This window comes from Aedes aegypti, chromosome 3 (genome assembly GCF_002204515.2).
Source record: "Aedes aegypti strain LVP_AGWG chromosome 3, AaegL5.0 Primary Assembly, whole genome shotgun sequence".
Taxonomy (NCBI): domain Eukaryota; kingdom Metazoa; phylum Arthropoda; class Insecta; order Diptera; family Culicidae; genus Aedes; species Aedes aegypti.
In genome coordinates, this window is record NC_035109.1 from 395309976 (window position 1) to 395335118 (window position 25143).

The following is a 25143-nucleotide window of genomic DNA, read 5'->3' on the forward strand; positions in this document are numbered from 1 at the left end:
CGGCTATCGCCTATAGCAAACGAGTTCGTGGGATGTTATCAAGCAGGTTTCATCGACGGCCGCTCGACAACGGACCAGATCTTTTCCGTGCGGCAAATCCTCCAGAAATGCCGTGAGTACCAGGTCCCTACGCACCATTTGTTCATAGATTTCAAGGCGCCATACGATAGTATCGACCGCGTAGAGCTATGGAAAATCATGGACGAGAACAGCTTATCCAGTGTGCAAAACTGCGTGAAGATCTCGGGCGAACACTCCAGTTCGTTCGAGTCTCGGCGGGGACTACGACAGGGCGATGGACTTTCGTGCCTGTTGTTTAATATTGCGCTTGAAGGTGTTATGCGGAGAGCCGGACTTAACAGTCGAGGCACGATTTTCACGAGATCCGGACAATTTGTTTGCTTCGCGGACGACATGGATATTATTGGGAGAAAATTTGAAACGGTGGCAGATTTGTTCACCCGCCTAAAACGCGAAGCAACATGAGTCGGGCTAATGGTGAATGCGTCGAAAACAAAGTACATGTTGGTTGGCGGAACTGAGCGCGACAGGACCCGCCTAGGAAGCAGTGTTACGATAGACGGAGATACCTTCGAGGTGATGGACGAGTTCGTCTACCTCGGATCCTTGTTGACGGCTGAGAACAATGTTAGTCGGGAAATACGAAGGCGCATCATCAGCGGAAGTCGTGCATACTATGGGCTCCAAAAGAAACTGCGGTCAAGAAAGATTCACCCCCGCACCAAATGTACGATGTACAAAACGCTCATAAGACCGGTAGTCCTCTATGGGCATGAGGCGTGGACTATGCTCGAGGAGGACTTGCAAGCTCTTGGGGTTTCGAAGGACGATCTTCGGCGGCGTACAGGAGAACGGCGTGTGGCGGCGAAGGATGAACCACGAGCTCGCTCAACTCTACGGCGAACCCAGTATCGTGAAGGTAGCTAAAGCTGGAAGGATACGCTGGGCAGGGCATGTTGCAAGAATGCCGGACAACAACCCTGTACACGGGTAAAAATGCGGCACTCAAAACAAGGAGAAAAGGTCATGATTTTGGGAGGAATCCATGATCAAAAGTCATGAAATCATGAAATCGTTATGTTTTCAAAGTGTAAATTCAAATCATCAGATCATAAACTATGTATGCTGGAACCACAGACAAACAGACATCACACTCTCTTCATTGTCCATCGATCACCTTCATAACGGTCGTTTCAAATATATGGTAGGTGGCCAATCCGCCACCCGCGGCGCTCGCATCGTTTTTGTTCGCGTTTGACGTTTACACACTACCGCCATCTGTTGGCCCGTCGGCCAAACACACTAATTTTAGCATTGGGCGTACATGTTCTCGTGACTATGATTTTGATCGAGATTTGTTCTAAGTGTTACGTCTGTTTGTCTGTGCTGGAACCATGAATAAAATCCATGAACATGAACACTATTCATGGATTTAGATACCTGTCTTTTATGATTCCAGTTTTGGTGATGAAAAGTGGAAATTTGAGTCATGAAATCATGAAATCATGAACTAACTTCATGAAAACATACAAACGTCAATTATGATCCCAGTATATTTGTCATAGGTAAACAAATAACATGAAGATGGATTTTGTGCCGGTGGTTTCGGAATAAACTGTGAGAAGAGTCAACTTAACGAGTGCCACATATTTGGCAGGAACGCGAACATCCGGTGGTTAGGTTTGCACGAAAAATGTCATTTCGAACATCAATTGAATTGGCACTTCGCCCTGGGCTGCAAAATGCTGGTGGATTGTATTGGCGATGGAAAAATCCTAAACGACTCTACGGGCGTGGAAAGTGGTAAAGATCATCCGGCTGCTGAAGGTTTGTGTGAACTGCTCTATTGTAAGACATGGAGAATGCATCACATCCGAACATTTAAGGCTCAAGAATCCATCCTTCAATCATCACCAATCATCAAGAATGCAAAACCAGTTTTTTCGTTCAAATTCTATGAAATCCTCATGAAAATCTATCATCGCATTACAGATAGCAAGTTCAGTGCCATGATAGATTATCTTGAACATTGCTTCAATTTTGAGCGAAAAAACAGGTTTGGAAAATTTGTAAAACGATGATGGTTATTTTCCTCTTAAAATCACCGACGAATTTGTCAAGCAAAACCTTCGTCGATCATTGCCCGCCCAACTAACATTTAGTGCAAATGTAAACATTCTCTAGGCCCTCTTTATACGGCTTTATACTGAGTAAAGCCGCTGTACATACGAACGAAAGCTTCTATGCGATCCTTTTACCAACAAATCTGGCGAATCTACTTAGCTACTTTTAAGCACAGACAAACAGACGTCACACTTAGGACAAATCTCGATCATAATCATAGTCACGACGACATGTACGCCCAATGCTAAAATCGGTGTGTTTGGCCGACGGGCCAACAGATGGCGGTAGTGCTTAAACGTCAAACACGAACAAAAACGATGCGAGCGCTGCGGGTGGCGGATTGGCCACCTATCATATTTTTAAATCGACCGTTAAAAAGGTAGTCGATGGACAATGATGAGAGTGTGACGTCTGTTTGTCTGTGTTTTAAGCTTTGTTGGCAGCTCTTATTCATACCGATCAATGCTCTATCTCGACAGTTATACGACAAGTAGCTGTGTAACATCTTCGGAAGGCGCTTTCTCAACCGTTTTGCAACTGTTGAATAATTATTATACAGCTTCGCTGTATAATCGATTAAATATTATTTTCAAGATGTTTCACAGCTTCCGGAATTCATATCATAAGTATCTGAATTTAATGTTCCCAACGTTACCTGCCACCGCTTGGAATCGAACTCACGATCTCTGCATCCACAAGTCTCGACGCTGTCCTTGTTTCCACCACAGTCTATATCGAAAGGCAAAAAAAAACACACCGTTTTGTTCTACATCGAAAACGGTTCACACAATATTTTATAATGATCGTAAAAGATGCCATAGCCGCGCTTACACCACTTCATCAGGCTGTAATAGGGTGCGAAACGTCAAACGCAATGTTTACATCCCACAAGCTGAGTAGATGCGCCACAAGTTGTTGTTTTACAGTATACTGCTGTATGCTCGCTGTATAACTAACGACAAAGCGCTTCTTAAATATATATTGAGCAGCATAACAAATCATATTGTATAGAAGCAGCCGGATTGATGATGGCGAGTTTTATTCCACATCATTAGGTTGCTATCTTTTAAAAAAAGAAAAAAAAAAGACAATTTACACCGTCTTCAGCCAAAGGCTGCACAGACTGAACGATCACTAACATTAGGCAACGGACAACACATAACACCCAGTAGTCCAGCGATGAATTTTTCGTTTTGACGAAAAGTTTCCACCGACCGGAGTGGGAATCGAACCCACACCCCGTGACACAATACGCCTAAACGACTGACGCCGCTAACCGCACGGCCACGAAGCCCACAAAAAAAAACAGTAAAAGCGATAACTGACGAAATTTATTCATCTAAGATTTGTAGCTGCAAAACGTTTGCGTTACAGCTGTATTAACGCTAATCGTTCTATTTTTGACAGCTTTCATTTTTTGCTGCGCTCGCTGCTTCAATTCAACTGTTATACAGCACAAAGCAAATAATCTTGGCTTATAGCGCTAAAATTGTTAGTTGGGCGGTACGGAATAATGAGTGTGAAAGCTTGCAAGTACATTTTCGCACATCAAATAGCACAATAGAAATAATAAACCATAGAAGAATAATGTCGCTGGTGTTCCCTTTGTTCTCGCTCAGAAACATGTTGGGTACAAAAATGTCAAACTGCATACATTTTCGCGTTGACATTTATAGCCCCGCCTATCTCCGCCAGCAAAAGATGTTCCTGCTGCGACGCCAGCGACATTCTTCTTCTATGGTTTATTACTTCTATTAATAGCACCGACAGTTAAATTGGGTCATCGGGAATGTCATCGATACGATGGTAAAGTTCCGACAAGCATGGTATTAAAATTAACCTCTTCCTCTTATTTATAATTGCACTTAAAAAAAGCACTACCGATCGCAAAAGACGTGTTGACTTAAATGAATAAAAGTGACAGTTGGATTTATGTAACGCCCTGAGCACACAAATTCTTGAATTAATAGACATGGTTTCATGACTTGTAGTCATGATATTATGAAACATAAAATTTTATGATTTCATGACTTTACGTTCATGATTCCGGCAACGGATTTTTTCCGTGTAAAGATGGTATTCGCTACGAATCCGGTCGGAACAAGAAGGCGTGGGGCGCAGCGAGCTAGGTGGATTGACCAGGTGCACCAGGACCTGGAGAGCGTGAGTCACAGGAGGATGGAGAGAAGCGGCCATGAACCGAGTGAATTGGCGAATTATTGTTGGCGAGGCTTTGTCAAGATAATTGATGTAAAGCCAAATAAGTAAGTATACTTATAAGTAAAGTTGGTGTTTCAACTTTCTAAAGTAGTAACGCAATACTGCTTGTATTTCTTCAACATAGCTTGGTGGTAGCCACTAAGCGCATCATAGCCACCAATGATGCTGGGCGAGCTGCTGTATACACACATAAAAACGATATCGCTGTTCGGTAAATTATTTTACGGTTTTTGATCAGTACATCACAAAAAATACTGAGATTCCAGCATTTCTTGGTAAACATACTGATTTTTCGTTAATATATTATATTTTTTACTGCACACGGTAAACGCTTGTGCTGATAACACCGTGAAATTACAAATTACCGAGAAAATGTGAAGAGTCAGTAAGGTTAGTACTGACTTGCCAGTATCAAATATTTTTTACCGAGTTTTCGCAAAAAAACGCAACGAAAACAAATACCTAATCAAATTTGCAAACTGTCAAGAGAAAATGTTCTTTTAGTAAAAAGCTTCTGCAACAGAATGCCTCTTAATGATTATTTTCATGGAATGGACGAACGGAAATTCCATTTTATTAATATTTAAGCCCTATCGCTGCTCACGGTAAGTATTCAAAAATCTTTCGATGGACCAGATGCATCTATACTAAACTCGCACAGCATCGCGCAAGCTGGAAAGATAGCACATCTGTTATTGTACAGATTTATTATCTTCCGTGAGAAATAACACAACACCACCATGTTAGTACATCATTATAAGCCGTCAATTACATACTTCCGAGAGGCCATTCCGATTCCGGTGGAAAGATCTTTTCTTGTATGACTGCGGATTCCAAACTTCGCGGCGATCCAACTCGTCGGAGGCTGTGGAAATTGAGTTTGTGGGCGCGTTACAATAGGACACCAGATTCCAATCACGAGTAGTCGACAGGGGCGGAATATGAGAATTATGGAAATATAGTGGAAATTTAGAAAAATATGTTCAAATTTGGGGAAATGAGAATGGGATTGGGGGTGTTGAAAAAAAAAAAACTGAAAAATCAGTGATAAAAGTAAACAAAAATTACTATACCGAAAAATACAGTAACGTTTTGGATGGATTGTTACTGACTTTATCGGTAGTTTTTTGACATCTCAATATTTCATAGTTTGCGGAGTTTTCGGTACTCACAAACTATTACCGACTTATCTCTGCTGTTCGAAAACCCAGTAAAATTTTACCGACTTCGGTAATAAATAATCTTAGTGCGTACACGGAAAAAATTCTAAAAATAAAAATAATTATTTTAGCTGACTACGCCCATTCTTAAAACTACCTTAATTGGAAATTCAGACCAATTTACTATGTTTACGGTACACTCCACCGCATTGCTGGTACATTTAACAGAAATAATTTACAACAATCTGATTCCAACTACAGACATGGTAAAATCAAGTGCATTTCTATGGTCTGCTGAAAATTGCCGGTGCGAACGCTTAAGTTAACCCCCTAAAAATGGTAGTTTTTACCGCACATTTTTTTCTATCGTGTGTATTGCGATTTTTTTCACCACTTAGACTTTAGTGATCTGAATTTCGTCTTTCTCAGATTTCGCCTTCGATTTCGCTGCCCCTTTTCGATCACCGCCGCCCATGCAATTATCCTGATGTTCATGACAGATTTCTAGCGTAACATTTGAAAAGGGCCTAACTGCAAAATGTAAACAAACTTGATTATTCATTATTCGTATCATTTTTTACGTAAATTATTCCTACATACCCCTACGGGCATGCAAAATGCATTATTAATGGTAATTTTATTCAAACTTAAAAGGGCCTATCTGAAAATGATAAAACTAAGAGGGCCTAACTGGTCATAAAAGGGCCTAACTGAAAATTTCCATCAAAATCAGATTGGCCCTTCCGTGCATTTTTAATTTTGCTCCATATTTTTCAATATTTAGCCCTTGTATAGTGATCAGCATAACGTAAAAATTGAGAAATGCTCGATTGAAGATTCTGTAACATTGATTGTTACTATTTTAAACTCATTGCTATCTAATAGTTTTAAACTTTTGTTCGACACTCATAGTCTATTACTGGGCCACGTAACGTTTTAAATCTAACATAACATAAAAACTAGTAAAAAATGTTGAATTTAAACATCATCGGCAGATAGGCCCTTTTACGAGTCTTCAAACCAGTTAGGCCCTTTCAATTAGGCCCTTTAATTGACCATGGTTTCAGTTAGGCTCTTTTATAATTTGCTAATTTTATTGATTTTTGAATTGGTTTGCATAAATCTTGAACAAAATTTAGCGATTATGTGAACACTATATAATAGCTAAATATTGGAAATTTTCGGTTGAAGATTCAGTACCATATTGATTATTCCTATTTCAAACCCATTCGATTTTTACTAGTTTCATACTTGGGGAAGATCCAAAAATGACGTCCATCGTTTTTCGGGATTTCTAGAACCCTTGTGGTAGTCACGCTTTTTCTAATACCCAATCCATGCACTGTCACATTTTCGTACATCCCCCCATTGGAGAAGGCCCCAATTGATGGACGTCATGGACCCCTTGTGTTCGACACTTATAATGGTCTATTACGTGGCTCACAACGATTTGAATTTGAAATAGCACAACTTGTAAAAAGGGCCGAACTGGTTTGAAGATTCATATTAGGGCCTATCTGCCGATGATGTTTGAATTCAACAATTTTGACGAGTTGTTGTGTTATTTGAGATTAGAAACATAATGGGCCACGCAACAGACTTTAATGGGTTTCGAACACAGGTATGAAACTAGTAAAAATGCGAATGGGTTTAAAATAGGAATTATAAATATGGTACGGAATCTTCAATTGAGAATTTCTCAATGTTTACGTTTTGCAGATAGGCCCTTTTCAAATGTTACGCTAGATTTCTCCGGCCGGCTCAATGTTTACCATTTTTTCTTTGTTCTCGACTCACCAGCTGGTCTTGTGTACACAACAAAACCAGCTGGTCTTCCGATGTTTACAGTCATCGTCATTGTTCTCATGCTCCAGCTGATCGTGTTCTCGCTGGTAGTGACTGAAATCAAGGATGAAAGGTGGATGGTGTTTGAAAATGTACCAGAAGTACATTATTGGCAGCTTCTCAATTTCGTCATGTAAGTCTAATCATTCGTGAAAATTACAATACGCTCACGCTTCTAATTTTTAACCGTGCGGGATCGAATTTTTGGTATGCCGTTTGCGCAAACGCTTCGCATTTGAGCCAAAACCCTCCGCAGTCAATCGGAATCGTGAGCCACCGCGAAACGTCAGTGTCATTTCCATCTCGTCGCGAGTGTTGTTTGTATTCGTGCCGCTACTCGCGAGTGGGCGAACTTTGCATGCATGCGAGAAAAGAAGGTGCAATTTTCTCACCGACCGTCGAATTTCCTCTCCCGGTTTTTCTCGATCGTTGGCTAGATTTTCCAATTTCCCATTCATCGCTCAGTCGCTTCGCGTTGTCAAGTCAGTTCACTTTGCTTTTTCACGCGCTCTTCACGTCTTCACTTTTACTTCAATCGGTCGTCTCGCTGTTTGACAGCCAAAAGCATCACAATCAAGAATAAGGACAAAAGTTTTAGTTTTTGCTTTCGGTTTGAGACGTTTTTCCAGCGGATCGCCTTTCTCTTCCTCCGGTTGAGAAAATATCTGGTGCTTAGAGTGCAATGTGAAAAGGGATTAAAAATTCACAAATTGGAAGGATTCTGTTGCTGTTTTTCTGAGTAAATATGGTGGGAAGTGAATTTGTGCATCCTTGTTTTTCCTCAGTGGAGGAAAAATTCTCTTTTTGACCGAAGAAAACTGCGAATTTGTTAGCGTCAAAGTGTCGAAGCAAATGTGGGAAGCTAAATAGTTCTCGGAAAAGTGGAAAACTTGCGTGTGCCATCAACATTATGCGATTCATTCGCTGCAAGAGCAAAGAAGAAAGAGGCTGCAGAGCGTCGTCATTGTAGACTGGCCACAAAACTGGCTGGTTCTCCCATCCCGCAAGCCCGTCTCGGCAACAAACACGACACAAAAACCCCGAGAAATCCGGACCTATTTATAGCAACGCATCTTCGTTTTGTGCCGAGCGCTTCTCCTCAAAGTCAGAAGAAACTCCAAAGGAAAACGCACCGCAATTTCGGTGGGGGTATAAAGAAGAACAGTTTTATCACCTTCTTACACTTCCCTGCCGCCGGGGGGATTAGAAGCACTACCATACAGGAACACAAAGGAAGCCGCCGCCGCCGTGACGTCATATTACAACACAACAACAGCGGGGCAAGTTCCCGTCTCGGGGCACACAATAATGTGGCCTACATGGTGTAAATTGTTATGAAAAGGTAGGTGCACTGAGGGGGTGGAAGATGCGTTTTGCATGTCCATTCACTTCCGAAAAACTATTTTTATTTTATTTATTTTATTTTTTGACTTCAAATTTTGAAAAAGGAAAATTCATAAAACTATTAAAAAAATCTTTTTCAAAAAGACACAAAAAGAGGTCTTATCTAAAAACATAAAAAAAATATCATAACATTATGAGACAGCTTTTTCAGTTATAGCATTGGCTCAATTTCTACTTGCTGCTTAAGAAAAAGTGTCACATTATGCATTAAGATTTAAAAATGGCCCATGCATTTTAAACGCTCTCAAAAATCCATCCGTTCATTTAGCTTTATATGAAAGCTAAGGATTTATAGAATAGAACTTTTTGTAAGTAGGGCCACTTTGGGCGCAGGGAGACCTAGAACCTGTTTCAGAAGGTACTGGTACATATCATATCTAAAAGTTCATACGCATTTTATGATTTTTCATTCTGATTTACAAGAGCACCTAGGGTACGAACAATTAGATTTGATAGGAAAACTCCGGAACCGGTTTCGGTAGCGTGATTTGATCACTTTTTTCGACCTGGTCACCAAAATTTCACTATTTCCAACAAAAAGTCATTAAAGTCACTTTTTTCAGAAAAATAATCACTAAAGTGATTTGATGATAATGACATTCTATGCTGCGTTAGCTTTTCAAATACAAACAACTAGAAAAAAATACTCATTATTATAAAGACAAATATAGTGTGATTTGGAAATCAAAGTGTCAAGAAAGTTAGGAATTTCTGGCTAACTTTCTTGAAGAATTCAGGTGAATATTTCGTAAATATTTCCAACGGAAAATGTAAAAAAAAATTGAGAATAGTTTTGGAGAAGATTCTGGTAAAACTAAGAAAGCGAATTTACGATGAATTTTCTGGCCGAAATATTATAATAAATTTTGGTGAAAACCAGGATAAATACTGATATACCTGCACCTGCTGAATTAATTACTTGTGCACTTTCTGCAATAATCTGCGGCTACAGAAAGATCGCTGAACCCTCATTAAAACTTCTCAGGAAGATAAGCCACGCCTAGGAATAACAGCCAAAACATTCAAAGAGTTTGAATTCATCTACAAGGGCTCATCTAAAAATATACCAGAGATTTATTCAGAAATTCCTCCAAAGCCTCTTGCAAGAATTTTTCTAATGATTTTCCAAGGAATCTTCCAGGGATCAGGCAAGGATTCCTCAAGGAATTTTCCCAGAGATCCTTCTAGAGATTACTCTAAGGATTCCTTCGTGCAGTACTACCTGTAGGCGGAATTCATGTAGGTATCCCTGAAGAAATCTCTGGAACAATTCCTGGAGGAATCTCGAGAGGTCTCAGGGTGACCAGTGCACCGGGAAATCGGAAAAAAACCGGGAATTTCAAATAACCGGGAGTAAACCGAGAAATATACGGGATTTCAATGAATACCGGTAAAATTTTGCATACCAGATAATGTTCCAACCAGTACAATCCCTATAAAGATACTAACAATATGATTGTTTAATCTTTTCAGACTCCGTTTTTCACTTTTGGTGATTTCACCTGTAAGTTTCTCCTTACTAGAGGGAAATTCGAAACAAACCATCAAATTTTATCATGCAGTTATCGAGTTCAATATCTTTGCAATGAATGCTTTCGAAGCGTTCACAATGAGATGAGATTATTTGTTTTGCTAAAAACTTTTGCGTTAGTATTGAAAGTTGTCTTCTTCATCAAAAAAGTTTTCTAGACCTCTATACTTTTTTATCAAAATTTAACAAAAAATAAATAAAAGCAAATCAAACCTATTAGACGCAAATGCTCCCTAAACCATGACCCTGGCAACATGTTAAATTGCGAACATAAATTAAACGTTCTCTAAGATCTCTTCCATCTCCTGATACCAAATAAAGTAATGTATTAAAGGAACAGACCTGGTGTAGTAGGACACACGCCTCTCACTCTGAGGACCTGGGATCGAATCCCATCTCCGAGATAATCAATAATGAAACAAATAGTCAAAGTGGCGACTTGTTCTGACTTTTAGAGAACAAACCTTTAATCTAGTTTGCTTTATTTTTATTATCCATGCTGAATTCGCGTTCAAACAATTTTCGCATTTTTGGATTTGGATGTTTATCATAGCTTCAACATTTGAATCTAAAGCTAATCAATAATGTCAGGGATAGTATATGGAAGCAAATCTTTAAAGAAAACGGAGACTTTGTATACTTCAGTAATTAATTGGACAACAATTTACAACCTTTTATTCAAGAAAATTTTTGTAAATGATGATTTTTTCCATAACGTTTTATGAAGAATTTCATATGACAAAATATACTGTTTGGATGCTCTCCATTACATTTATTTTAAAAGCTTGCAATTCGCGACAACAACTTTCTACAACTCTCTATGAATAATATTTGTACTTGAAGTATTTTAAATGGCAAAAATTATAATTTACATTTTTTAGCATTCAATTAAACCGGGAATATTTTTGAAATATCGGAAAAAAACGGGAGAAACCCGGGAATTTGAAGATGATTTTTTTAGCCACCCTGGGTCTACCTGAACAATTTTCGCTGAAACCAGGGCGCCATCGGCACCCATCGTTAGAATTCAATTTTTTGTCACTGATCGCTAGTATATGCTAAACTAGAAGGTGGTCCTTTCGGTTTTCTCTAATTGGTGGATCCCTCGTACGCCAGCTAGCTGAACAGCCCATTTTTTGATAAATCTTAGGTTTTTCTTCACGTGATATGATTGATAATTCCCTTTGGAACACATAGCAAAATTAGTGGCATCGTATAGAGGAAGGATATAACTTTCATCTGAGACTCATTCTGTCCATAAAAGCATAACTGTCCCATATGGAAATAGTAGGCTTTGAGAAAATTGCGCTCGAAGTTTGAGTTTTGTATTCTCATACAAATATTCATAACTTTCTAGTACATTTCTGCATGCCATATTTATTTAGCACCACCGCACAGATAACTCATTTTGCCTCTAGGCATCAGCAAAAAATATAATCTTGAACACAACTCACGTTTTGCAATTGTTATTCGGGTACAAAGTTCATATAGAGACTGTTATGCCTTTATTTTTCAATATGGGACTGCACCAGCTTCATATTTTTCCGCAACTTTTCCTTGTGTTCCTTGTGTTCACTTTTTTATGCATAGTAAAGTACATATAAAAACATGAATGTTGCGACGAAAAAAGGTGTTGATTCAAAAATCCATATGGGACAGTTATGCTTATATGGGCAGCATTCTACAGCTTAAAATCAAAATGGCGTCAAAATTCAAGATGGCCGCCAGATTTTATCATTGAAATTATTGCTCATATTGTCCTTCCTCTATACGGTGCCACTAATTTTGCTATGTGTTCCAAGGGAAATATCAATCATATCACGTGAAGAAATACCTAAGATTTATCAAAAAATGGGCTTATTTGCAAACTGTTTAGCTAGCTGGCGTACGAGGGGTCCACCAATCAGAGAAAACCGAAAGGACCACCTTCTAGTTTAGCATATACTAGCGATCAGTGACAAAAAATGGAATTCTAACGATGGGTGCCGATGGCGGCCTGGTTTCAGCGAGAATTGCTCACCTGTGGAAATTTCTTCAATTATACTTGAAGGAATTTCTCCAGAAATTACTAAAGAAATAACAGGACTAATCCTTTGAGATTATTGAAGGAATTTCTGGAGAAATCCAAGAATTTTTGTAGAAATTATCCTTGTGGAATCCTTTTCAAAATAGTTATTATAGGATAATTATTCGAAATACATACATTGAGTAATTTACAACTTAATTCATGAAATTGATTTTTTAATGGAACAATTCCTGTTAAAACATCCTCAATCTTTGTGTGAGTGGAAATCATCAATTTTAAACAAATTATTAAAAAAAAACGATATTGATTATTTTCAATTTTGGAAAAAATGTGTATGAGCAGCACTTCCAAAACTAAAACAACAGAACAAATTGTGTTAAAAAATCAGAAGGGTAAGCAGGCCACCAAGTACCAGTACCGTAAAATGGGGTGTTAAGGACTCGTGGGGTTTTAAGGGATTGAACTTCTCAATCAAGTTTGACAAGTCACAAAAACGTCGAAAGTCGATATATCAGTCGTCTGAAATGCTTGATTTGCTCGGAAGATTGTGAACTGCAGTATGTGATAGGGAATGTCTAATAAAATAAAGTATTGTGGAGTCTAGATATTGAAAACGATTCAAAAGTTTTTTGCTCAAATTTTATAGGCTAAATACATTAAACTACAAAACTATGAAACAATATTGAGAAAAATATGTGAGTAACTTAGAAGATAAGTATATTTAATTGAGATCACAATGTAGGCAACAAATTTTAAAAGTTTTATCTTGATTTCGACTTTTAATATTTTTTATGGAAAAAGTCTGTTTTTGAAAATACGAGGGGTGTTAAGGGATTATCTTTTCTATTTTTTCCAAGTTACTAAACTCATTCGATTTATGCTGTAATATATTCCAATATACTTTTGCCTTACTCCGTGAGGTAGAACTGCATTGTAAAAGTTACGGACCCTGTTTTGTTCAGTAACAATAAAAAATATCTCCAATAATGTCTAATCACAAAAATTGGTTAAGCGGGTTGAAAAATCTAGTTAACTACGTATTAAAGTATATCGGATTTTTGTAGATATTATTTCCAAAACTTGTTCGAACTTACTGGTAAAATTTTTGATAAGTCGGGCACTTAACGTGTTGTATAGTAAGCGTTTGATTTCCACTCCATACTGGAACACTTTTCTTCTTCGGTATTTTTTCGACCATGCCAGTGGGTGTTACATGCAAATACTTTGTTTAGTGTAGTGTTTTATTTTCAGGACAAATTGACCATTTCCCCCATTAAAACTAAAAGTTTGTTGAAATTATCCTTATACTATAGATTATTTACGAAGTTGCTCTGCATAGCTTATAGGATACGTAAACTGCAAATATTTAGGTTATGATCCTGTTGCATATAAGTATAAAAACCATTTCAAGACAATTTTATGATGTTTTCATAGTTCCCAAATAGGATTAATAAATATGAAAAAATTAGCACTTAAAATGAAACGGTTTGCGTTTGAAGGAGTTCCAAGTTCAATAATATTGATGTATTATCTGATTAAGGTTGAACATAACTTATGAAATTGAATGGAAGCACCAAAGTTATTGATCAAAAAGATTATGTTAAACTGTTTGAAAAATATGGTTTTATTTACGAAACTCAAATTCCTTAACACCCCATTTTGCATTTCCGTCAAAAATCACACATTTTCATTATTATCTCAGAAATCTGTTATGGGATCCTCATAATTGTATTTGGCTTTTGATGTACACGACGAGAGAATGGTAGGGCTGTACTTTGTTCAATTATTGACATACTAGAACTTGCTTGAAATTCGAGTTGAATTTTTTTTTCATCCCTTAACACCCCTTTTTACGGTAATCATTTTCAAAGAATTTGTCCGTTTATATTTGTATTTAGTACACTAGGTACATTTTTTATGAATGAAGTGTAACTTGTAATTGTGATTATTCGTCCTTCATGGGGGAGTGATAGAAGCAGCATCAACTTTGTCGCCAGCTTGTATGTATTAATGTCATGTCATACATAATATCAATAATAATAATATTTGTGATAATAAATAAGCATATTTTTTTTAAATTGTCGATTCCAAGTTTAATGAAGTTTTTGGATTAGAACATGTATTGAAATATAATTATTCTTCTTCTTCTTCTTGGCATTACGTCCCCACTGGGACAGAGCCTGCTTCTCAGCTTAGTGTTCTTATGAGCACTTCCAAAGTTATTAACTGAGAGCTTTCTTTGCCAAAGTTGCCATTTTCGCATTCGTTTATCGTGTGGCAAGTACGATGATACTCAATGCCCAGGAAAGCCAAGGAAATTTCCATTACGAAAAGATCCTGGACCGACCGGGATTCGAACCCAGACACCTTCAGCATGGCTTTGCTTTGTAGCCGCGGACTCTAACCACTCGGCTAAGGAAGGCCCCAAAATATAATTATGATATAATATAAATATAATTATGACGCCCTTGATTCGTCTACCTGCAAAATGATAGTTGTATGACTTGCTACCAAATATGTATGAAGAGCAACAGCATCAAAAGCTTTTATGATTTGCTCTGTACTAGGCTCTGTATGGTCCTATCGTGATTGGTGAATGCCCGTAAGCTTTGAAAATCGCTTCAAGCTAAAGCTAATTGTCCTAGCATTCGAGGTAATTGACCATGCTGTTTTTCTGTAAAAAACAACCAATGTTCTAAAAAATGAAAATTTCGAAACATGTGGGAGTGTTACATGTTACAAACAATCTATTAATTCGCAGTGAATAGCTCAAACTAAAAAATGTCGCCTTTTTTCGTACATGTGCTGTTCTTTGGATTAAACCGATTCGGGATTAGTATGAAGGTTATGATTTTCTATGCAGCGCGGGCTTCGTAGCCTTACGGTTAGTATTAACAAGCATTAAGCCACATCAATCCATGGAATGTAGGTTCGATTCCCGCTTCAGCCCGGAAAATTTTTCGTCGTGAATTTTTTTTTCCTACTGTGCCACTTCTACATGTAAGTCCGTTATCTAGTGTGGTGCTTCCTTAAAAGGGCAAATGAAAGCATTAACGTGTCGGTATTTTAAAACAAGAACTGATGAAGTTCAAAAGAAGGTGAAATATGTCAATCTGAGTTGATTATTGTAAATCAATATAGATTTTAGAAGTTTTCATTAGTAAGCTGCTATCAAACCTTTATCATAAATTATGTTACGTCAATATCTATATACACGCGTAGACGCAGTGGTATATGCGGTCCACAGTGAGCAAGCCAAATGCAACGCCAGTTCCTCATTCTTCTTCTCGTTGTTCTGAGACTAAACGTAGCAGGCATTATTGTTAAAACGAATATTTTTTGAAATATGAATTTAGCGGCTTAAGTGTTCGGTACTGGGGGATCTCCCCCTATCTTTGAATGTCTGGATCCACAATTATATACGATCCTTGCATTACTTAAAGGGTGTACGGAATCAAATTGCAGAATTGAAGATGGAGTTGGAAGAACAGCAGTGGCGCAAAGGAATTTTGCGAACGTACCTCAAAAATCCAGATCTGTCTCATAGTGCTATAGTCCATTTTATGAAACGGCAACACTGATGATATTGCTGTTACTTTCACACGTTACGACACCGCCTACTCTTAAAATTTCATTCATTAAATAAGCGATCAGCTGTTCAGAAACGTCTCGTAAAATGGACTATTAGCAGAAAGCTGGGAATGGTAGGGGAAGGAGTGGTAAAATGAACACCATAAGGAAATCATCGTGTTTCTAATAGAAAAACGAGGAATTTGTATCGTTCTATCCCACAACATCAAAAATAGGGATGTTTTCTATAGCAGCGACATGAATTCAGACTAAAATAGCTGAATTTTCACATATTTTTGGCGCAAGCAAAAAACGATGTAAATGTTCATTTTATCTGCACTATGTGGGTAAAATGAACAGCTGTTGGTGGAAAAATGAACATCACATAAAAATCGGGAGCAAACCAAATATTTCTGAAAATGTTTATTGCCTTACCGAAAATATATCCATTAATGATTAAAGCCCATTCAAAAAAATTCTAAAAGTTTCAGATTTGACATCATATGACAACGATATTCATCTCACTGAAAAACCTGAAGATTCCGAGCTAAAAGTTACGTCAGTTTCAATTTTCAAACGTGGTTTTCTAAAATCTTAGTTTTTAATTATGTTTTCACTTTAATTGACTTACGTATCAACTTGAACACTCCGATTTATGCTCTAAATCGTTCGTGCGTGATGAAAATGCTTCGAAATGTGTTTTTTCTCGGTAAAGGCACGGTGTTCATTTTACCACCCCTGTTCATTTTACCACCACTTCCCGTACATTCTACTGTGTCTACTCGTGTTTTAAATCGGTACCACGAAAGTTTGACAACGAACGAAAAGGAAAAGTGGCAAAAATGGATATCATATGTTGAGGAATCCCAACAGTTTGGTTCGAGATGTGAACAAAAGGCGCCTAATCGCGATGAACGACAGAATACGGAAGGTAAAATACGTGCACGTAATGTAGAGCTTACGTAAATATTGACGAAACCACATTGCCTCGTTATGGATGAGACGTATGTAAAAGCAGACTTCCGGCAGCTTTCGGGGCTTCAGTTTTTCACTGCTCATAAAAATTTCGATGGTCCCTGAGGACGTTAGAAAGCAGAAGATGTCAAAGTTTTCCAAAAAAATATATGATTTGCGCGTGGTAAAAGTGGAGCACCCCATTCGTGACAACGGAAACGGTAAAAGAGCAGGTGTACTTAAAGGAATGCCTCCAAAAGCGTCTACTTCCTCTTCTGAGGTCACACGATGGCCCTGCGATTTTCTGGCCGTAGCATCTCAACCCCCCAAACGCACCGGAACTGCGGCCAATTGAAAAGTATTATGCCGTCATGAAGCAGGAACTTCGGAAGCATCCTAAGGAAGTAAAATCGGAGGAAGATTTGAAGAAAAAATGGACTGCCATGCAAAATAAAAAAAGTTGGTCGAAATATTGTACAGGACTTTATGAGTATTGTCAAGAGAAAAGTTCGTGCATTTTGATATGAAATTGAAATTGAATAAAAAAAAAACATGGGAAAATTTAAGTGGCGATTCTCTAACCTCAAATCTACCTGTTCCACGAAAAGAAATTCTTGTATTTCAGCAACAAATTTGCATATAATGAGCAGATATTTGTTAGAAAGTAGACCTGTGCGCCGCCGCGCCACGCCGCCGCCGCCGACCCATTTCACGTCACGCCGACGCCGATTGATACATCGGCGGTGCGCCATACGCCGATCAACGTCTCGCCGCCGATTTTGCGTTTTCACGCCGATAAACACATTAACTCAAATAATTTATAATAATTAAAAAATAACCCAGGTTAATTAGGTATCGTCTAAGGATAAAAAAATCGATGTTTCAAGGGATTTTTTTAAAAAAGTTGTCCCGAAAATCGCCCAGTGGATCCTTCAGAATTTTTTCTACGGATCCCATGGAGAATCTTTTCAAAGTTTCTTTTAAGAATACCTTCTAGAAGTGAATAATTCTTGAGATTCCACCAGGATTTTATTTTTTAAGATTAAATTATTAAATTATTCTAATGATTTTACCAAGATTTTCTTCGGCGTTTCCTTCAAAAAATTGTTCTCTAAAAATTCCTTACTTTCCAAGAGCTCATGTATACATCGATAGATTTCCACCTCAGTTTTTATCATGAATTCACCCTTATTCATGTAAACTAGTAATCCTTTATGAGAGAGATTCGCGGAAGCTGACATTTTTGAAAGTGTGAGCCAATCGAGCAGCGAGAGCTGTCAAAGCGTGAGCCAAACGAACATGCGTTATGTTTGTTTCGAACTTTTCTTGAGGAGTAATGTAATCCGCTTGAAATTATTTCGGTAAAAGTTGTTTTACATGAAGCAAAAAATATGAAATATTTCCCTTTTTTAAATTTTTGTCAATGCGATTTTTAGTTGTTGATTTTTTCTGCTGTTTATTAGTTTGGAAAAGTAGCTCAAAGATCTATAAAGAAACAAAATACACTTTTTAGCAATGAGAAAGTCATGTCCGTGTTACAATATTATTCTCGACGCCAAGCAAAATCAGCACTGCTTGTATGTTGCCAAAACATTCCATTTTACTTCCGCTTATCTCTCTATAAAGGAGCACTAATGTAAACTCGTTCAAGGATTGTCTAGAATTTTTGAATGGATTTCTCTATTATTGTTTTCGAAAAGAGTCGCTGAGACACCTAGTTCTTGAAATTCTCATAGTAATTTCTTTAGGATTTTTTTAAAAGTAATTTCTTCTGGAGTTTTTCTAAGAATTGCAAAATTATGTATTGTAGGAGTTGTTTCTAGCACTTCTTAAAAACTGTTCTAACGATGCGGCATAAATTTATTCAAAAATCTCAATCACCTCACCAGTGTGTGAGAAGAATATCGTTTTAAAAAAACTACAATGAACTAGGAGAATAAATAACTTACGGCACATTTATTCTGTCAAAAAGTCCTGTGAGATTTCCTCTTGAAATATCTTTAAAATTTGTTCAACTATTCCTCCAAGTTGTTTTTTAAGGAATCCTACCATTGATTATTTTTGGAGTTTTTCTAATAAATCGTACAATAGTCACTTCAAGAATTCCAACAGTAATTGCGCTTTGCATTTTCTCAGGAATTATTCAATATGTTTCTTTATTATTCCTGGAGTTTTTTCTGGGATTTCTCCGAAGAATAGGGTCCTTAAATGTTTAATTAAATCTTGTTTTTTTCTTCAATAACACGAAATAGCATGTTACTGCAGCTTCTTTAGCAAATTTTTTGAGCTCAAATAACGGCTATATCATATTTAAATTTTAATTTAAAAATTAGCATGAGCAAACATCCCTCTATGTTGAAAACTTGATCGATGATAAGTCTTGCCCTCGATTCATCTCCACTTTAAATATAGCTGTAGGCCTTGTTACGATGGAACAAACTCACCAATTTATTTCATTGACACCGGTTGCTTCCTGCAACCTCCGGAAACATTTTGGACCATGATCTCAGCTGAATTCCAGGCCGAGACTCAACTTCGTTCACAGCACGAAAAACACAAAAATAAAGTCACCCGGAATTCGTTTCAATTTTCATTAACACTATCACCATATCATGTTTAAACTTTAATTTAAAAATTAGGTCCATAAATGAACCTTGACATTTTTGATCATGTTTGACGTTCGCTTATTCGATAAAAACACCACAGGGGCTGTAGTTTTAACACTGGGGTTGTTCCTATCTGGCATTTCGGAATGGACACGGAAAACAAAATACACCCAAAATTTGAGTTTAAGCCAAGAGGTGTGACAAAATCTAAAAAAAAACATAACCAATGTTTTTTGGAGTTAAGCAAATGAAAAGCATTTGAAAATTGAGCAAACATTTGTTTTTAGCCTAAACTTAAGCGCTTGGCACTAGAATTGGGAAGGCTTTAGGATCCTATTCTCCAAAAGTTCTTACACGGTGTTTGATTGGAGATGGAGCCCTACGTTGTGTTGGAAGGTATGACGGGGATGACGACGAAGAAAAATTCGAACTGCTTTCGATAATACTAATCGATTTATTTCCACCGAGAGGCAGCGTGCCTACTCGGTGGGGAATGGAAGAAACTATATACAGAGCATACAAACTACTGTCGCCTTTTATAGGCGACACAGTACGGCGATAGATAAAAAACGTGCGCACAGCAGTGCGCTGGATGCTGCATGGATGATGCCTATCGCAGCGTTGGGCTGACGATGCGATGAAGCAAAGGAACCAAACAATGGGCAACAAATTGAATGGTTCAATTTGCGCTTGGCTTGGATGATTCTGCCGTTGTCGGTGTGAGATCGAACATCCCGGCGCCTCAAAACGAAATTGAAAATTCGTTTTTTTATTTTGCCTTGCTCGATCGATGCCTGCCGTTGGAACGATGATCGTTGGATGACTGCTGTAGGTAGGTAGCATGGATGATGTTCGTTCACATTGCGGTCCGTTCGAATTGGGTTGATTGGATTTGATTGATAGTCCGGGTGGTTTGGTGGATTGGGATGATATCACTGGGGCTGGTCGATGGAAGATTCTTGTTATCTCGAGCGACAACTTGGCCTGACTTCGCCGAGTTGAAGGCCAGAATTTCCGGGTGCCAGCGGATACGGCCATTGGTCGAATCGGATGAGAAGGAACACCTTCGGAATTTCCACAACGCCGGTGGAAGAAGCAGCCAATTGATTCGACCATTTGGAAGATGGATTTGCCGTTGGACTAGATGCCATCATAGCCCGAAAGTGGACGCGCCGGTCCGGAGGATGGATGTAGCGGTTTGGAGATGAACATGCCGGTTTGGAATTTGGACACTGATGAAGAACGCGCCGGTTCGAAGGATTGGATGGTTACCGGTGTGATATTTGGACGTACCACTTTGGATGGAGAGCACGCCAGCTCGGAAGGATATCAGTTCTTGCTATAGGATGGACACGCCGGTCCGGAGGAGGCTTCTCCAGTCCATGGCTTGAAACGCTGGTCCAGAGATCTTTTCGTTTAATCCGTAGGTGAACACGCTGGTCCGGAAGGAGGAAGTTGTAGGTCCGTTTGTCTCTGCCGTCGTCTTGGATCCCGTGGTACTGTTGGTTCATGATCGCTGGCAGTCCTGGAGTCCTTGGTTCGGTCGGTCCGTGGTCGCTCCGTGGCGGCCAATCCTGGTCACGGCACCAATGTTTGATTGGAGATGGAGCCCTACGTTGTGTTGGAAGGTATGACGGGGATGACGACGAAGAAAAATTCGAACTGCTTTCGATAATACTAATCGATTTATTTCCACCGAGAGGCAGCGTGCCTACTCGGTGGGGAATGGAAGAAACTATATACAGAGCATACAAACTACTGTCGCCTTTTATAGGCGACACAGTACGGCGATAGATAAAAAACGTGCGCACAGCAGTGCGCTGGATGCTGCATGGATGATGCCTATCGCAGCGTTGGGCTGACGATGCGATGAAGCAAAGGAACCAAACAATGGGCAACAAATTGAATGGTTCAATTTGCGCTTGGCTTGGATGATTCTGCCGTTGTCGGTGTGAGATCGAACACACGGTAATCTTGAGATGTTTTCTTCATAAGTTTCGTGCAAAATTTTTTCTAGATTATGCTTGAATTACTTCAGTGGTTCAGTCAGAATTTTGTTGAATATTCTTACACGAATTCCTGCAGAGCTTCATGCACTTATTTTACAAAATTTCGTTCTGAAAATTCTTTTAATATATTCTCACATTTTTTTTCAATAAATGCTCCACGAATGCTTGAAAAGATTTTTCTATATAATCCTTGAATTAAAGTCTTTTAAGGAACTATTTCTTGAGCATGTTCAGAGGTTTATAAAGAAAGTTTGCAAGAATTCCTCTAATAAAATTTGTAGATATTCCACCAGGGGATCTCGTAAGAAATTCAGTGTTTCTTGATCTTTGAAGAATATTTCCATAAGACAGTGAGTTGCTCTTCTCTCTTTAAAAAGGTGTTATGCCATCAATATTCATGAATACTCCTCTAAAAAAATATTTTACTATTAATTTTTAAAAAATATTTTTCAGGGTTTGCCAGGGTCACCAGTCACCGTGCACATATGCAAATTCCTACAGAATATTTATACAATATTCGCAAATTATTCTTTTGGCAGCAAAATAAGATAAAACTGATGAAATGAGGTAGTTCTTGTCACAAAACATTTTGAAAAACCTAGTGTATGCAGTCAAAATCATGTGAATTCCGTTCAATAATGCGATTTTTCAATACTCTTAGTAGAAACGCCAAAAATTAACATTTTTCATTTCAACGTTAGAGTATCACATTTTTCATTATTTCAACAAGTTTTCGCTGCAGTAAGATGTATTTCATCGTATGAGGTGAGCCATGAGGTTTTATGCAAATCAGATTTTTTTTCTTGCGATTCAGTCGAAACACAAATGCACGGTGAATGGACCGTTTTCCATATTTATGGTTCCTTTTACCGTGCCTTAGTATACAAGGCTTGAAATTATTGGATAATATTGAATTTATTGTTATATCGCGATTTAACTACTTTATATTTAGTTTTTGAGCAAATATGAAATGGTTTGAACAAAACAGTCAAACCTCCTATAACGATTTTGATAAAAAATTAATGATTTAGTTATTTTTTCCAACTTTTTATGATTTTTATTTAAATATAAGATTTGAATACCTTAAAAAAGAGTGCGCATACTACTAGCAACATATTTTCTCCACCAACAACGTTTCTTCAAGGTACAAAATTAAATCATGTCGAAAACTATACGCACGGTGAATGGTGATAAAGAATGGTGCGAGTCGACCTTTACTCTCTAATACCCAAATTTTTATTTTCAATCTAAATATCATTTTTCGTTATCTAAAATCGTTCTTAACACGTTTTGGGCAATGATTTATTTTTATTTGCAAATTTATGAATTTCTATTTTTGATTTTTATAATTTTTATTTTTGAACATCCCTATCCTTTTTCATTTTTTCTTGAAACCTCTTCTGATTACTTATTTTTGGCAATAATAAAAAATCACATTTTTACGGTACTTCTGTAAATATATTTTTTTTAATTTTTTCTTGGAGCATATTTTATTTTCCGTGTAACTAACGGAAAAACAGGTTTGAAATTATTTCAATACCATCAGGCTCTTCTTCCATGATAGGTTGATTGTAGAAAAATATTAGAGATACGATTTTTTATATTACACATTAAATTAACCCCAGGCATTTGTAGGTTATATAAGAATACAATTTTTCAAACATTTTTCAAAAATACAAAAAAGTTTCAAAAGTCATAAAAAACTTTCCTTATATGCGTGTTATGAGCCGAGGTTTAAGCCAAAAATAAAATCATTTTGATTTCCGAGCTACAAAAAAATACACAAAATTGCAAAGTGTACCCCGTCTAAAGGCGTTAACATGATATTTGTAAACATAATTTTTGAGTATGTTTTTGTTATGCATCACTGATTTTTTATTTTTCCCTGAATTATGGTATAATTGCACGCTTCATAGTGGTATTCTAGTTGGCTTATAATGATTTGTTAAAAAATATAATTTATTGAAATGCATATATTTTTTTTTAATGCACGGTGAATTGTAGCTTGACGGTAATTTATTCTGTTATTCTTATTGGTAACCTTGAAAAAATAAATGGACGGGCATGGATTTTTCTTCGAATAAGTATCTTTGGTATCTTCCGTTATTATGACAGGAACAAATACGGGATAACAATTTCAGACTCTTGAGTACGGTCGTCCCGCCGCTTTGGATCAACGTTTGATGAAGTACAGAATTATTAATCATATAATTTTGGAATACAGTACTAACCCGATTTTGTTAGTCCCTTTTTCAGAAATCTTGTTGTTCTCACTGTTTGATTAATAAATTTCAACCAAGTATTTTTTAGTCATGTTAAAGCTACTATTAATATTCATAACAAGGCAAATATATAATATTGATCAATTGTTTACATTTTGAAGGAGAGCTTCACAAAGTTTTGAAAAAAAGGCTGTCAAAATCTGGGCATCTAATGTGAACAACATTTCAACTACGTGTAATGATACCAGAATAAACATTAGTTATATTGGAAACTAATGTTGATACTGTGATGCCGCATTTTGATTACTCAGCTTCTTATCATTTTGATCATTTTAACAGTTAAAATATCAAAACTGAAAGCAGAAACCTGTTCCTAAGAAATCAAATTAAAAATGATTTTTGCCATAAGTGACAGTGATGTTAAATGTGGTGGGGATTGCTCATCAAACCTTCCGGTCCGCCTCATAGTTACGTACTATTTGGTGCTGGGTGTAGTTCTTGTTTTTCCAGCTGTATCGAAAAGCATGAGCCATAGTCTTTGGCATACAATTGGATCTTTCTTTAGCAGAAAAGAACCGAAATGTCTATCGACGACCGGTGATTGCTAGCAGATATAGTGGAGAGCTTGTCTTGATACGTTCATCGCTTCAAGCTAGTTGAAAAACTGAATACACTGATTGCCTGTCGATCAGAGCCGAACTAGGCATAGATCGTATACATACATCTGAATCTACATGTCTCCGATGTATTACATCGTTCCAGGTGGGAGTTATCTGATATGTGAATATGGTACCATAACAGAATTTTCCATCTGAATGAAGTAATAAATCATAATATTCCGCAAACTGTATCACACATCTACAGAATGTATTGCGTGAAGTTAAGACACAGCAGAGTATTGGGTACACAGGACCAAGTCCCTGCCGGGTAGCGCGAAACTGATGAGCGATAGACAATAGAATCAACAACACTGCCATAAGGGATAGTAAGCATGTGACTATTGTCGAAACTATGATTAGGAGGCAAATCAACATCCCAAGATCAATTTTTTGTTACAACCCAATGTAGGTATTATTAAATTAGGCTGTAGAAAATGATAAATATCTGATCACTTAGGAATGTGTTGCAAGGTAATAAATGCTCGTAGTCTGTTTTCTTCGAATACATATGTATAAATTGTTAAAATTGCCGAAGCATACGCGGAATTTATTAAACGGATTATGAAATTAGGACTGAAATCATAATGATGATAGATTATCAACTTTCCTTTCGTCGTGCTATTTGTTACCGTTAGAATCACCAAACTGATTGGTTTCCCACTACATACACCAATACAACAGCACGAAAACTGAAGTATTATAATCGCGCGTTGAAACTTATTCAATATCCATATATTACATTAATAAATTCTTGTATACAGCTGGTATAAATAACAGAATCATCAACAGGAA

At 37.5% G+C, this 25143-nt stretch overlaps 1 protein-coding gene across 5 annotated transcripts in view; it reads left to right on the plus strand.

Annotated features, from left to right (window-relative positions):
* Positions 1–7656: 7656 nt before the first annotated feature.
* LOC5565437 (protein pangolin, isoforms A/H/I/S) overlaps positions 7657–25143 on the plus strand; it is a 33879-nt gene continuing 16392 nt past the window's right edge. The window contains exons 1-2 of one of the 5 annotated variants that reach the window (XM_021854830.1): positions 7657–7747; positions 7988–8712. The gene's annotated coding sequence lies outside the window, so the exon portion shown is untranslated. Of the gene's footprint in view, positions 8713–25143 lie in introns of all 5 variants that reach the window. The other 4 variants (XM_021854829.1, XM_001649730.2, XM_021854831.1 and 1 more) reach the window with 4 other exon arrangements.